Below are 13,266 nucleotides of genomic sequence, written 5' to 3'. Positions count from 1 at the left end.
ATACCTGAATACAGTCTTCGCTGCGTGTGTAACAGAATCGGCGGACATTAGATTGGGTTAACGGTACAATCGGTAGTGTAAATGACTAAAACGTGTTCACTTACTTTTTATTTATTAGTTTTATAGGCCACATTACAATTGCATTTCAGAAGCTTGTCCAAACAAATTAACAAAATTTGCCGGATGGCAATATAACGGGCTTTCAGATATTAATAAATCATTTTCACTCTTCTCGTTCTAAAACTGGATGTAAGAGTGCAGCAAGCAACACCCAGAACATGTGAAAACAGCAAGCAAGGATTACATAATCACGGCTCTCAAAATGCAGTCGTCTCGTGTTATTGCGAAGGGAACCTTCCACTCGGTAATTAAAAATGTATTAACACAGTTTGATTGATTGTTCACCGTATAGGGAAGATTATTCTTTCACCTAAAAGGGTATTTTAGAAGATCGTTCCGGTAACTCAAAAGACGATACCCGACAACGATTTGATGTATGGACAAAGGCGTCAACAAAGTATCGGGCATGGTTATCTTAGTCATCGGAACGATCTACTAAAACTTTTCACTTCCCCAGCGCCCTAGCGCATGCATGGCATCGTTATCGCGTTTTATTACCAGAGTTATCGCCATCGGAATGATCTAGTGTCACTCTCTAATGGCAGTAAATTGCTCGGATACCTCGGATATCGATACCCGGTGGCGATAACCGATGGCGATACGATGCATACGCAAAGGCTTTGGCGTTATCCAAACGATAAACTGAAACTCTCCAGCGCCCGCTGAGTGGGATAAACACGCAGAGAAGACTGCATTCATACGAAACGGTCTCACCCCTTTGTTTTAAAACAATTTGCGCATCTCGAGACGCATAAAATAATAAGCGAAATCGGCGAAACTGACTTTGGACGCTGCACTCTCCGCATGAGGACGCTTCGTTCCAAGGTGCCGCAAGTTCCGAAACTCTTTCGTGCTCCTCTGTCCAAGACGTTCTCCGCTCGGTGAGTGCTCTACATTCACTACTCTTTCGACGGTTTTTATTGGACGGCTAAACTACCGGTCAAAAGAAAGCTGAGTGATGTACGGGCTCAATGGAGCCGATCGACGAAATTGAAAATCAACAACAACGACGTTTTCCTCCCGATTCTTCATAACGTGCACGTTGCCGCTGATGAGTGATGACGGCGTAACGGTCAACATGCCGCACCCCCTGGTGACAAACGGGACAAACTTGGGGCAGCAAGGTCGCGCCCTTCACCTGCTTTCGGATATAATCACACATCCGCAATTTGTGTGATATTATAACTGACACCTAATTATCGGTGTAATGTGAGAGTAAAGAGAGTGCATGTCAAGTTCACCCGGCGGTAGATTGGTAGCCAATGAACAAGGTTCCTAGATGCAGTATATGTTTGTGGGTCCAATAAAAAAACAACATAATAATAATAATATGTGCCGCAGAGGCGGCAAACACGTTTTGGTATTTTCTGTGTATCACATACTAACTGTTTACATTGATTGTCGCCGTGACAGCAACATTTCATCCACAGCACGTTATCGCGTTTCGCCATAAGTTTTAGACCGCAGTCGAAGGCTGTAGTGTAAAGGCCGGTTCACACATGCAGCAAAGAGCTACGTGTCGTCCGCTACTTATCGTCTGCCTTGAGCAACAGTTTTGACAGTGGGATACAATGTTGGTAGACGCTGCTGTCCGCACGCGCTTAGCGCGAGGTCAGCGCTAAGCGCTGACCTCCGCTGCATGTGTGAACAGGCCTTAACTTAGTTGTTGGCAGTCACTGATTCGCCTTTGAACTGCTTAAACACATCAAAGATAGGCTGAGCTATATAGTAAACCCAGGTCAAAATAACGTTTTTTGCAAAGTTATTCAATTTTATTTTTAATTTTGTCCTCATCTCATTTTTCAAACTGTAGGGCTCTATTGAGGCAACCCTGAAAGCATGACGACAGATGTAATATACACCAACTCAACTCTGACGTCACACCACTGCGGTGGCGCTGCTGTCGGTACTGCGCATGTGCAGACTCTTCCCCTGACGCGAATAAGTATATGTCCGCCAGTGAACACTCCGACTGCAAGCAGGTCATCTGGCGGCCGCCATGCCTGTGCTCGTGCAGGCAAGTACGTGCCATTGCAAGCTTTTCTAAAGCTAATTTCACGCGCACGATGCACGTGCTTACACGCATGAGGCGCCAGTCGGGGGTCGTGTTTGCAGTTGTACATTCGAGGGCGACGTGCAGAGCGCATGCTCAGAACGAGCTCATATTAATAGGCTGCTAATACCGACAATCTTAATCGTGTGCAGCATCCACGTTGAAAAAGAACTGTGGAAAGCCCGCCGCCAGCAAGCGCTCGGCAGTTGCGCACACAGCTATGGCCGCCAGTGAATTTACTCCCTGTACCATTTAGAAGACAAGGTCTGCGCTCCTCCCCCCTCCCCCTCTCCCCCCCTCCCATGTGTCATCACTATACTCCGTTTCACCTTATGTTGTACCGCAGAGAAGGCTAGAAGCACGAGCCGCCTTGATGTGCCCTAGAGCGAGGAGCTCGCGCTTGTAGCCTTTCCTGCGGTACGCGGTGTCGTCCAGCATGCGTCAGCGTCGCCGTCATCGCGTCTCGCGGCGCCTCACAAAGCTCGCTGCGCTAGAGGGCGTGGCGACGCCAAGATCGACGCGTCCGCCGCTTTGCGGCGTCTCTCGTCGAGCTTTGGCGTGTTTGCCGCTTGGGGCGCGTGTGGATCCACTAAAGATGACGTCATGCACAGGCCTTTTGTCTTCTGGTGACATTAACCGCCGGAACGATCCCCTTGAAAGAGTGCTACAATAGGCGAAGTTAAATGCAGAAGTGGCCGGTTAGCCGCATCTGTATAATGGACGATAATGCCGACTGTTTTAGGCGTAAAGAGTAACAAAGACAGAAAAAAAAGGAAGATCCGCGATGAAAACACGCGTAAATCGGCGCCGTCGACAACTTGCCATTACCGCCGTGATTAACGCCGTCGAAAACTCCCCCGGGCACACGAGATTGCCGCGTCATACTAATGACTTTAACGAGTCTCGCGGTGCTCCCGAATTCGAGGCACGCCAGGCGGCCAGATCCCCACTGCACGCGTGTGGGGGATCAGATATAGGGCCCGGTGCGCGAAACCAGAATAAATTAGCGGGCAATGCAAATCGACAGAGAGAGGGAGAGAGAGAGAAAGAAAAGAAGTTTCTGGAGGATAAAAGGTATGCGGGCCGAGCTCCTAATTGTTCAACCTTTTCGAAGGCAGAATGGTCTAAACTTAAAGCCCCAGTCGCACTGCACATACATCATACAAAATACAGGCTTATCTGCGGACCGGCCTGTAAAACATGTTCGAAGAACGTTTGCTTCGTGCACGTGTGTTTCGAATATATCTGCAAACAGTGCTTGTAAGAGAGCACAGGACCGCCATACAAGGAAGAAACACGACACAGACAGTTTTTTGTTGTTGTTGTTGTTACAATAAACTACGTATTGCCGGAGTTCATTCTCCGCCCAAAGGTAGCGTCGCAGATGCCGAAGTTTCGAAACTAAGCGCTACCTTGTTAAGAATTGAAAAGTGATTCTCTGCATAGGCGTAGACTTGGGGGGGGGGGGGGGGGGGGGGGGGTGGCATCGGGGCTCGTGGCCTTCCCTGGTAAGATCCGGGGAAGGGGGAAGCGGAAGGGGCAGAGCCGCCCCCCCCCCCCCCCCCCCCCTCCCCTTTTCCGGGCTTGGGCCATGATCCTTACCGAGACGCTGTCTACGTGCCATGTAACGAGCTTCGAGTAGTGACATGTAAACAAAATAACGTCCGCCTTGCCTTTATTGACAAAATACATGGGAAATGGAATCCCAGCGTGCTTTCGTTAGCTTCAATATCCAGTTCTGGCGGAGACGCTGTACATTGAAGGGGGTCCGAAACCGTGTCCGAATTTTTTTTTTTTTTTTTGAAGCTAGGTGGCGCTGTTGGCGCATTAATTAAACAGGCAGCCGTGCGAGGTACGAATGTACTCCGAAAACGTAATCTTTGAAGTTGCAATCGTTTTCTGGTGACTCGCGAACTCTGGAAGGCGGTTGTGGTGCCTGGACTAACCTTCGCCAACGCGGTTCTTTGTGTCCCTGGCACAGTGCGGGAAGTCATGGAACGTCGTCAATGAGAGGTCGGGAGGCAGGCTCTGGGCTGTCACGGAATGGTGGCCACCGAAGCATTCCAGGGGGATCTTGGGTGGTTGTCGTCTGAGGCCAGGGAGGCGACCAGTAAGATAACCTACGACAGCCGTCTCCGTCTGATGGACCGCGGCCGGTGGGCCAAGAGACTCTTCGTCTGCACGTATCTCAAGGGAATGCAGACTGGCTGGAGGAAGCGGCTGTATCAGTTAGAGAAGAAATACGGCTTTTTTTCAACCCCTGTAACTATTACATCAGACAGGAAGTGGGAAATGGAGATACGAAACAGGGTGAGGAAGGAGGAGGCAGCTCGGTGGGCAGAAACGGCGAAGTCAAGTCGACGTACCATCGATATAAGCACGAAATTTCGGCAGAGACTAGACTATACGAAAACAGCCTGGGCAGCCGGCTTAAGTCACGCGCAGGAGGGCTGCGAACGCAGGTGTATCGCCGTCGCTTCGACCAGACAGTGGAATCTGCAGCATGCTGTGTGTGTGGTCAGGCGGATGAGACAATTGAACACCTTGTGCTGTCGTGCACCGGTCTGCAACCAGTTCAACCCGCGGAGTGTGGACAGGCAACCCGGGAGCTCGCACTGGTAAAGGCACTAGGCTTTGGGTCTGCTTCCAGCTCAGCGGCAGACTCTGCGGGTGGGACTAACGGCAACAACGCCGACGCTACATCTATAACTAACGGAGGGTGGCGTGAGCGGGTGGAAGCCACGAAGCGAAGATTACAGAACTGGTGGGTGCTAGTTCACCAACGGGGATAACCGAATCCCCACTGGCTAGGTCCCAAACTCTACGGGACCGCCCGATTCAAAAGGGAAGAGCCGCAAACCATCATCATCATCATCATCCACGCGTTTTCGTCTGCTGCTGCTCCGCGGCTGCTTGCGAGTCCCGACTCCTCTCGAGCTTCAGCATGGTTTTCGGTTAGTTTTTGCCCTTTTGCCTGTAAAAAATACAATTTGAGCATAATAAGCGCTTGGACCGTTTTGGTAAACGCTTTGTATTATTGTAAAATGCTGCTGGGCCTTAGCTGTACTCACAGCGTGAAGCGTTTCAAAGAACCAGAATTCGTCGGCGCCACTACAATCCGGTGATTACAATCAAAGCGAGTTTCTACCGTAATAGTGGATGTGCAGTCTTACCAGGGCGATGCTATTGCTGGTCGGACATCCAGGACATCTTCGCACATACAAGTTTCAGGTGACCCCCTCCTTTCAGGCTTCCTTTCCGAACGCGGCAAATGTTCCGGATAGGTCGCCAATACGCTTGGGACGGCCGTCGGGTTTTAGACTCCACTTAACCCGTGGCGATAAGACGACTTCTCCATGAATCTCGTGCTCGAAGTACTTCACAATTTCCTTTTCCATAAAGTGCAAATCACAGAGGAAGTCCTTGTGCGACAGGTCTCGCCAAGGGAAGTTTCTCGCCCATAAGGCGTGTCGTTTCTCGTCCAAAGGAAGAAATGTCTCGCCTGAGTACCTCGCACCGACCGTTTACGATATCGACACACCGGTGCAGACCACGCCACCGGCATATTCTGATAAGATTGAAGACTCACAGATTGTCACTTCACAAGTTTCGAACAATGTGTGAACTCTCATGCACTGCTATAACCTATAAGCTTCTCTGCGTTGTTTTCCCGAGGTGTGAAATGCGCACGGCCGTCTCCGTCGCGGTGGTTGCAGACGACCGAGGGAATGTTCGCGCGTGCGCGCAATCATTATTTTGCTTCGATGGCAGATGACACTTCAAATAGGGTTTCAGGGTCCACAGGAACACAGTTTCAATGTTTTATTGGTTAAAAAAGTACCGGATTTTGAATATGACTACCAACAGCAGCAGAAACAATTTGAAACTCGTCTGCTGCTCTCCTTACAAGAGACGTATACGCCTCGCAAGTGGGCTCATTTTTGTCTTCTGCGCATGAGAAAAGAAGTAGCGGTGACGTCAGAACGCCGAGCCCTGATTGGCTGATCGCGACCCCCTATCTCAGCGTCGTCTGGTCCTTTGCAATGTCGTCTGCTCGCAACATCATCTGCGTCTGTCTTACCTTTCCTGCGACTTTCGCGAGCTCGACTTCGGCTTACGAGCGAGCTCGACTTCACCTTTCAGAGAGGGCAGACGAAATAACGTTGTTTTTGTCTAACAACTAGCAGACGCGCATCAAGGAGGGAAGTCAAAGGAGTCACTGGCGCGGTGTCCTGAGGCGCCGAGGTTTGTTTCCTAAGAACCGAGAGGTGATCGTGTTAGTGTCCGCAAGTTCCCTCCCAGATACTTTTTCCCTCCTTTCGTATGCGGCGAGACCCCTCATTCTTTAACGGCGTCGGCGGGTTGGCGCAGTTAACGTCGTCTGCTTTACGTCTGCTAGTCAAAGCGATGGCTGCTTTACCTTTCCTGCGTCTGTCGGAGATTCACCGCTTTTTCACCGGCGAGAGTCACCGTTGCCTCGGGAAACAAGGAGATAACAAGAGGAATAAATTGACCTCTTCATCTAAAATTGAGGTCAGCGATCAAAGTATAATACGGGAAGGGTTCACAACGGTCGCGCGGGCATATTCCATTCAGCACGCCAGCCGGTCGTGGGCAGACAGTCGCCCAGTCACGGAGGGCCTGCTAGGCCTAACTGCCGTGCTCGCTTGGTCGCGTTCGGTGGAATTCGTGGCCGTTGGATCTTTTCCTGGGTGTTTATGGATCCAGCGTTCAAGTCCTTTTTACTTTTTTCTCGCTGCTTGAAGTCGGGACGCGTGAGAAACGCAAGTAGAAAAATAAACGTCCGTGGGTCGTCGTGACCGCGACGCTGTCGGCCATGCTGATTTGATTGTGAGAAGTTCGTAAGACAGCTTCGGAGCTGTCGTAGGATTTCGTCGTAACCTGCGCAAAACTTACGAAAATTTCGTTTCGTGAATACGAATTTGTTCTTAACTTATGTCTTACGCACATTTTGGCGTAAGATCGTTTCGTGAATCTGGCCTCTGCACTTCCGAAAGTCGCAGGAAAGGTCAGACAGAGGCAGACGACGTTGCGAGCAGACGACGTTGCAAAGGAGCAGACGACGCTCAGATAGGGGGTCGCGATCAGCCAATCAGGACTCGGCGTTCTGACGTCACCGCAACCCCCTGCGCAAGAAACAGACGAACTTGCCCTCCGCATAGCGTCCTCGTTAAGGCTTATTGAGCTCGATTTGCTCGATTCAGGGCCGCCATAATGAGATGCAGGCGACGGAGGAACTATTTGCTCCCCTGCTTCAGGGACGAAAGTTTCTCCCCTTCTAAAGGAACATAGGTTACAAGACCGTTCCTCCCCTTTGGGAGGACTATCGATACCCTTTTTTCTAAGAGTGCACCCTCGGTTGCTGGGACAAGCGAGCGATCGTCAGACCTTTTCTCCTAGCACGCTGCCCTGCCACTGCCCAGAATAGCTCAGGTGAAAGAGGATCGTATTTCTGGAAGAGAAAGGGGGAAAACGAAGTAGATCTGGCGTTCGAAGTTCGAACGTACTTTCTCCCGCGACGAGCAGACGACGCTCTTGCTTGCTCTCATTGGAAAGAGGCAAAGGCAGCTATTCGCGTCTGCCTCTATCCTTCTAATCAGAACTCAGAGCTCTGACTTCATCACGCTCTCTCTTCTCCTCCTCTCCTTCAGTTTCTCCCCGTTTAAAAGAAGATGAAACAAGTGAAAGTTGAAAGGGCGAAGTCTAATCATGAGGGTGCCTATAATGTCTATCGATTCGTGATTGGCTCGGGTTGGGTGTCATGGCATGCTGCATGTGTTCTCATTCTCACCTCATTTTTGCGCATAAAAACAAACAAACAAAAAACTTATTGTGGCGTTGCGCAGAGTTCCTTCACTTCTTCTGCTGCAGTGAAGTTTATTTAGTCTCGATTATTTCCCTTACTCGGTGCAAAGTAGGGGAACGGAGCGGCGGCATGATTTCCTGCGCCCCTGCTGCCGACAGGTTAATAGGATGGTAGAAGTACGGCGTGGGGCATTTCTTTTTTTTTTTCGCAGCAATTTTCAGATCAACGGGTCGGCCTACGTCACTGCGGTGACAGAGCCCGCGTCCTCGAGTTTAGGAAACAGTTGCTCTGGGGAAGCATTACGGGCAATTATACAGGTGCACGCCACGCAGCGGTGTGGCAGCCATCTATATAGCACGCGCGTTGTCCTTCATGACGCTTAAATTTAGAATTATGATCTGATGGCCTGTTTAGACAAAATACTGCGAAAATTGTTTTGTTGTACTGTCGTTTACACAGTGCGGTCCATGAAAGAACAGACATTTCCGGCAGACATGCCAGGCGTCCTACTTGTTAGCAACCTTCTTGTAGAGCGCAAGCGTCATCAGATGCCACAAAATCAAAATGTTTACGAAAGATACTATAAAAACAAAACTGAATAAATTAACCCGGATATGTCATTTAATCGCAGTTACAACGACTTGGTTCTAAAATTGGCTATTTACAATTAAAAATACTAACGTGTAAAATAGTAAATAATTAAGATCGTGCATTACTTCCAATAGGTAATTATTATCTTCTTCATGTGACAGAATTTTTCTACACTGATATGCATTTGTCCATTCCTTGTCTGATCGCTGAGAATTCAGCATACAGCATTTTACCTTCATCACAATCTGCTTTTATTTCACCAACGTAAGCAAAGGTATGACACCAGGGCCGACTTGCTAGAATGAAAGTCACCGGGATTCTGGGAAAGTAGCGTACGAGCTCCCCGCATGGTCGCCATCTTAGTCCATGGATAGAGCAATTTCCACTTGATCTCTCCATTCGTAGTGGATCAATCCAAATTCACGGCGACATGTTGCTTTAAAAGGCATTTCTTGTACACCGAGGTTTTGTTATCCCCACACCGGCGAAACAAGCGCATATCTTCGCACCGCCATCACATTTGATGTCGGTGCTTGGTGGCATTCGAAAATAATTTTGATGTCTTAAAATATGAAACAAAAATAAAAAAAAACCTTGTAAAGGTTCTGTTGATATAAGCGTGATAGATATGTTGATTGCAAAAGAGTGCCAAACACGCTTTTATTGATGAGGAACGCTTTCAGTTCGATGACTCTTCATAGAGGTTCTTGGCGCGGCTGGTTCAGAACGACCCTTTCGAAGCTTTGAAAGGACCTTGTCATGGAAACGGAGACCGATCGTCCAATCGCCTTACAGGATTTCGGTCGACTGTATGTTAGGATATGTAGGTGTCTTGCAAGCAGGCGGGATACGCAATGGCGTTTCTTGCCCAGGATCCAGTAAGTTTAGCTAGAATCAGCGAAGCCGATGCTATAAGCGCCAGCATGTGGCCCTGAAAAGTGCTTGCACTGCGCGAGCGTGCGCGTTTGGCATGGACGCTGAAAGCCCGGAGCTCGCTCTTGTAGCTTCTGCTACGCCTGTGTTTGCGTCGCTACTGTGAATATACCAAAAGACTGTGCTGCTCAAACTCTTTGTTGGGTCCCATGACCAGCCTCTGCATATCAGTCAGCACTATTCTGAAGATTTGTTTCGCTTTCTCGTGATCACCTTAGTTAAACAATGGAGTTGTGTAAGTGCTTTGTCCGCGTGCGTTTTGTATCCGAATTTTTCTTGGCGAGCACTCGGTTGCAGAACCCTGATAAATAGATAACGCGCCCTCGTCTTTACAAACTGTATCTGTAACTCGCGTTTTCTTTTTTTTTTCTTTTTTTTCTTGTTGATCAATGCGTCTCTAGCACAGAGCATTTCGTGCATGTGCGCAAAATTAAGATAATAACCCGTAACCCCTAACTCAATGTCAACGTTGCTTTTGTTTAGAACAAAGAGGGGACTTTATTGCATGCTGTATGCTTGCGGGAAACTGTATATCTTTTTCCAAAATGCTTGCGATCCTGCACATAAAAAAAGAACAAAAAAAAAAAAGAAAAAAACCTTGCGAGGTATAGGACCATCTCCATTTTGGCGAGTTTGAAATCCCTGCCGAGGTGTCCGGATTCTGGCGAGGTGTTTTGGTTATTGAAGATCACCAAAGGCGTTTAAATTAATCCTCTGCCCTTGGTTATTGTTCAGTTGATGTCTTTTGTTGGTCTGGAATCTAAAAACTACCAAAACAAAACAAAACTACAACTACAAGAGGACCAAAAACGCAAAAGTGTATTATAGTATCAAACGCTCATTTATTGAGCCTGAGATAGTTTCCACTGTCAGTCAATGGCAAGCAGTTAAACCGGAAGATCGCAATGTGTGAGAAAATAAAGAAAAAAGCAATTGCTGAGGAAAAAAACAAAAAATAAATCATAAGGACGTAACATATTTGTCTGTCTTGAAGGGACTTATGTTAGACTATTCTATGGCACTCTGTCGCTCTCCTTTTTTCTCCGAAGCACGCGAAAAAGGGATTCTCAGCTGTATCCCTTGGGTTTGATCCATGTTTCAAAGACATCTCGGATCACGTTGGATCACGCAATTTTATTTTTTCTGTCGCTATACGCTCTCGCTGTAGGCAACCACAGAAACCAGCACCACCATTAACACACACACGCACACACACACACACACGCACACACACACACACGCACACGCACGCACACACACACACACACACACACGAGCGCGCGCGCACACAACGCGCACACACATATACAAACGAACGCATACGCACACACAGGGCCGTAACCAGGGGGGGGGGGATAGGGGGTTCTGACCCCCCCCGAAATTTTTTTCTGGGTACGGCCCTGGTCGGTGCAGTTGCAGCCAGCCGATTTTAATCTCCACCTCTGCGCACGCGCAGTGGCGCCGGTCGGCTACCGGATACCAAACCGGGACCGGTTCTCCGGTTTGCTGCAACTCTCCATTATATACCACCGATGCACATGATTCATAGGCGAAAATAAGACAATAGACACTTTCAAAATGGCCGCCGTTGTCCCCGAAAACCCCCCCCGAAATTTTTTTCTGGGTACGGCCCTGCGCACACACACACACGAGCGCGCGCGCACACATACACAGAGATACAAACGCGCACACACATATACACACGAACACACACATTGACGTTTTCTTCACTTATGCCTGATGGCGACATAATAATAATTAATCATTGTGTCGTGTGTATATTTAGACATCCCGAAGTTAGTCAGCGTCAATGAGTGTCTAGTGTCTCAGCTGTATGGGAAGAAATTTAGCCAGTGCGGTACAACCGCTGGCCTGGAGGGTTTCTAACATGCACCACGCAGTATGACACACGACCGCGCGCCGGTACGACGCTCATCCAGATCGAAACGGGCCCCACGGATGGGGATGGAACCCAGGATCCCTGAGTCCTGTAGAGCGAGCTTTCGCTTCACGAGCTCCGAGCTGGTGCCCGCTAGCCAGTGTTGGCGGTGACGCGTTACTTTTTTTGGTAACGTAGTAACGTACTCGTTACTTTTCCAAAGAAGTAACGGGTAACGTACTTACGTTACTTATTTTGATTAACGTGTAACGAAATTACGTTACGTTACTTTACTTCCTAAGACTTAAAAAAATTAAAATTTTTTTGGTGTGTTTTTAAGTGCCCAGTCGTAAATTCCTTAGTCAAAAAATGCCGCTGTCCTCCACTTTTCTTTGACGTCGGTGCTCGTCAGATTTGACGTCACACGCCACCTGCCACATGGTTTTCTCCCGCGGCTCGTTGACCACGCTACCGCCGTCGCCTCGGCTGGAAGGCCAAAGAGGTCTGGCTTCGGGTGGATTTGGAAGATTCCTGCGTCGAAGCCTGCGTTTCGCTTCCCGCTGGGAAAGAGAATGACACCTTTGTGTCATTCCCTTTCCCGTTTTTCATGTTATAAATTAGCTTCATATATACTTCCGCGTTTTTTCTTGTAACTATTCGGGTGAAACCCTCAAAAAGAGAGGATAATTAAGTTTCCGCATGGACATATTTTAGCTATATCAAACGTCGAAACAGCAAATTTTTTAGTTCTTGAATAAAAAGTAACGCAACAGTAACGTGCGTTACTTTTTATCAGTAACGGTAACGGTAACACGTTCCTTTTATTTTGAGGTAACGTAGGTCGGTAACGCGTTACATTTATTTGCAAGTAACGAGTCACGTATTTAGTTACTTTTTTTCGGTAACGCATACAACACTGGCGCTAGCCCACTCGGCCACCGATCTCCCCGCGACATGATCCAGGAAGTTGAGTCATGAGCGACATTTGCCTTCTTTTATGCCTCACTCATGTAGGGCATCGCCCTACTAGGCGAAACACACACACACACACTTCCTGTAGATCCGCTGAGCGTATATATATATATATATATATATATATAGTTTGTTGTTGGCGGCATTCTTTTATAATTCAACGTCTCTAACGGGCTACGGAAACCACATTATAATGAACAAGCGGTATATTGAAGACTATCGGTTCAGCATAATGCTGATTTTGCAATGTCTGCTTGTGACTTAGCTTATTCTTGTAGAAGTGGAACTACAGTAAGTCCAAGAGATTCAGAAAACAAACGCTTTAGAAAACAGGAGAGAGAAAAAAGAAAAAGCGCTCATATACCTTTGTGCGCACGCAGTGGCGTAGGCAGAGGGGGGGTTTGGGGGGTCGAAACCCCTCCCGAAATGCCAAAGCTATAGCCCCCCCCCCCCGGACGGGGCCCGCTCGCTCCCCTGCTCACGCAGTCGGTTTTGCACGAGGCACGGAGCAACAGGGGATCACGGACCATCTCCAAATTATAAAATATGCAATATTGCTTGATTCATGTTTATTCGATGGGATGCGGAACTTGATCTCAGATATATAGAGAACGGATATTTCGAAACATTTGTGGGGTGAAGGATGGCAATTTCAATGAAAAATATGACAAACTATCCTCACTGAAATACACAGTTCAATCAAACCAATGTGAACATGATAAAACGAACACACGGTGATAATATAAAAGAATGTCAATGATCTAAGGAATAATAAATGAATTGTAAAAAAAAACAATCGCACTGTAAGCAACGGGTGGCGCTGCGCTCACGCACACCTTTTGTGATCAGAATTACGTGCTTTCGACTAGAAATTACCGCGAATAAAAAGGT

The sequence above is a fragment of the Ixodes scapularis genome, unplaced genomic scaffold (genome assembly GCF_016920785.2).
Source record: "Ixodes scapularis isolate PalLabHiFi unplaced genomic scaffold, ASM1692078v2 PGA_scaffold10__122_contigs__length_95168666, whole genome shotgun sequence".
NCBI lineage: Eukaryota > Metazoa > Arthropoda > Arachnida > Ixodida > Ixodidae > Ixodes > Ixodes scapularis.
This window is presented reverse-complemented; position numbering follows the sequence as displayed.